Here is a 3,105-nt window from a genome sequence, read left to right on the forward strand (position 1 = left end):
CCTACAACAAAAGCTTTTTTCCTTCCTCTAAATGGCATCAAGCTCAACCATTAACACACTGTGGGTAAATCCATTTTCTCCTCCAAACAAAGCAGTTTACTCCTCAGCACATCCTCTGTGGTGGCTCCAAAGTTTACCAAGAAAAAGCTTTTTAATGGAAGAGCTTCACCCAGCAGCTTCCACACAGCCATGTGTCATTCCTCTTCAGTGCTGTTGATCTTTGAATCCAGTCTGTTTTGAACAGAGATCAAATCACTCCCTCAGACTCCCTTAATAAAGACTTTGTAGACCACTTCAGGGGTCAGACTGACCAATGCAACAAAATCCCAGGGGAAGCAGCAAAGCAGCAGTCCCCAAACCAAAATGCATCTCTGCACTGCCAGCTGTATAAAGATCTCAAAGGCTGAAACCAGGTGAGCCTCTTTGATAAGAGCTCAATCCCAAACCACCCCCTACACACTACCCCTTCACTTCTGAGTGTAACTCCAAATGAAGTCACACTCCTGGCTGTGGAGGGCGCTCTTATTGAAGGGGGAGGGAACAAATATGACTGGCAGGAATGGGTGGCCCTCTTCACTTCACTGGGACACAGAATACTGGTCGCCATGGCAACAGAAAGACCCTCTCTGTGTATGGCTGTCAGAATAGAATAGTATAGAAAATACTTTATTTATCTCCGAGGGGAAATTCAGGAGTCACAGCAGCATTTAAGAAAACAAAAGTTAGAAAGTGTATAGAAAGTGCAAAAAGGTCCACAAAAAAATAGACAATGACAGCCCGTCCACCACTCTCCAGCCCAACCAGTCTCCACCTCCACAGGGTCCAGGACTGAGCCTCCCCAGCAGTCTGTTCAGTCTCTGTCTCCTGGATCCTGTCTGCTCACAGCAGGTGAAGCTCCTTCAATGTGGCATCGACGTCCGATGTTTGCTCCGTCAGCCACGTCTGTGAACAGCATGATGCCACTCTGCCCTCCAGCAGCCCCTCTGCTGCTGGGCTAGCACAGCTAGCTCGTCCATACTACCGGAGATAGATCCCACATTCCTGTTACCGTCTCCCAAACATAATATAAACTGGCTCCAGACCACAACATAAAAGGGACACCACAAGCAAGTTTTGAAGAAAAACAAGAATTTAATTTTATTTCAGACAAATCAATGTTCAACCAAAATGAAACAATAAACCAAAAAGGACTGGAGACCCCGGCCGAAATAATCAAAAGATGGGAAGCTGCCGGGCCAATCATGCATTGGACCGTCGTACCTAACACCTTCCCCTAACCTAAAAACAACAGAAAAAATCCTACTTCAAAGAAAACCCGATAACTGGACTACCTGAGATCTCCAGCCCAAACTAAAACAACAAAACCTGGGTGAGAGAGAGGAGACAAAAAAAGCACAAGTACAATGCAGTTATAAAATTTCACACAGGGATGAATTTTGTGCAAAGTTTTGAGAGTTTAGAGCACAATGAAGGCACATAATCTGGGATTAAAGAGTCTGAAGAAATATTAATCCTTATGGTTTCAAGAGGGCCTTCGCCCTGTTTTTAGGCTCAGGCCCTAATCAACCATCCCATCGCTAACCCCTATACGTGAACTAATATGTGAGAGCGTATTTTATCTATTTTCAGTTTAACACACAGTGTGTCAGGTTTCTTCTAAACACTCAGATCTTGATAATATCATATCTTACTCATATCTTGGTGGGAATTCACACAGTGGAGCCTGACTTTGGTCATGGGCTCCTTTTTTCAAATCAGCAAATACATTTATAGATACTACCTGTTAAATTCCTCTGTTATTCATCAAATTAAATCACAATACACACTTTAAATATCAACAAAGGAAAGTTTTCTGACCTGAAAGACACAACAGACACAGAAAGATCCTCTCCATCAAGGTGCTGCTCTGTGGACTGTGCAGGACCACAAAGAAACCCAGGGGTTATGAAGATCCCACTTTAGGTAAAAACATGTAAATTCACCAGCTCCTCATTTCCCTTGTCTTCATGACCCATCCTCAGTCTCCTTAATCCTCTCTGTGCTCTAGTTCCTCTGATGAGTCCTAGAAATGTTAAAGAAGGCTCACCAAGGTAAAACATGTGGCCCATCTTTTTAGAGTCTGAACTGTATCCAGATGGTGTTTACTGCGTGATGACAGCTCAGGCAGTGGCACAGTCTAACTTGGATGTCAGGATGTTGTATCTTTCTGAATGTTGGCCTTCACATCATGAATCAGGAGGAAAAACCTGCGATGATCCCAGAGCGAAAACAAACCCAGCCCTATTGAACAAGAAATAAAGGGTAGTCCACTCAAATATCCTCAAAGAAGCAGCTGGCTCTGTGGCTTAGTTTGCCTTTTATTGTGACGGCTGTGTTGATTACACCAACACAGGATCTAAAAGAGACTTATAAAACAGTTATGTTAATTATAATTTGAGTTCAGATTAAAAGGTTTTTAGATCATTTATACAGTGAATTACTGTTTCTGTTATCTGTTTCTATGGGGGTGAAATCTGGTTAAAAGTTGTCTGGTATGTGTCCAGCCTTTGCTCGATTCTCAGTCTGTTCCAAAATGAACACCACATGTTGAAATACGATAACTTTTCCCTGTTGCAGGAGCACGCAGAGTCTTTAATTCAACTTCATGTGTATGATGTACAAAACATTATGGAGTTTTTTTTCATTACTTAACTTCTGCACCAAAAAAACAAACAAACAAACAACAACAAAAAAATCATCAGATAAACACGGGATTGACTCTCCTTTCAAACACAGGAGACAGTAAAATTTATGCAGGATCCAACAGACATTAGTCATCCAGATGAATAGTTAAACGCTGGGAGCTTCCTGAAAAACAAGACGACAGAAGCTCATGTAGAGGACTGACAGCTGACCCTGGATAGTTAGTGTCTTCCTGTGGTGTGTACTCCCATACAAAACCTGAAATTCTGAAGAAATCTTTATTCTTTAATGATCCGTCAACTTTCCTGCTGATGACAACTATATTAAAGTTTCAGTCATACCTACTGGTCAAAAGCAGTACTACAGTGCACTCTGTGGTTGAAACGATGGATGTGTGCTTGGCTTTGGGGCCAGGTCTCATGG

The sequence above is a fragment of the Halichoeres trimaculatus genome, unplaced genomic scaffold (assembly GCF_033239565.1).
Source record: "Halichoeres trimaculatus isolate MK-OKI-2021-1 unplaced genomic scaffold, fHalTri1.1 fHalTri1_scaffold_83, whole genome shotgun sequence".
Classification (NCBI taxonomy): domain Eukaryota; kingdom Metazoa; phylum Chordata; class Actinopteri; order Labriformes; family Labridae; genus Halichoeres; species Halichoeres trimaculatus.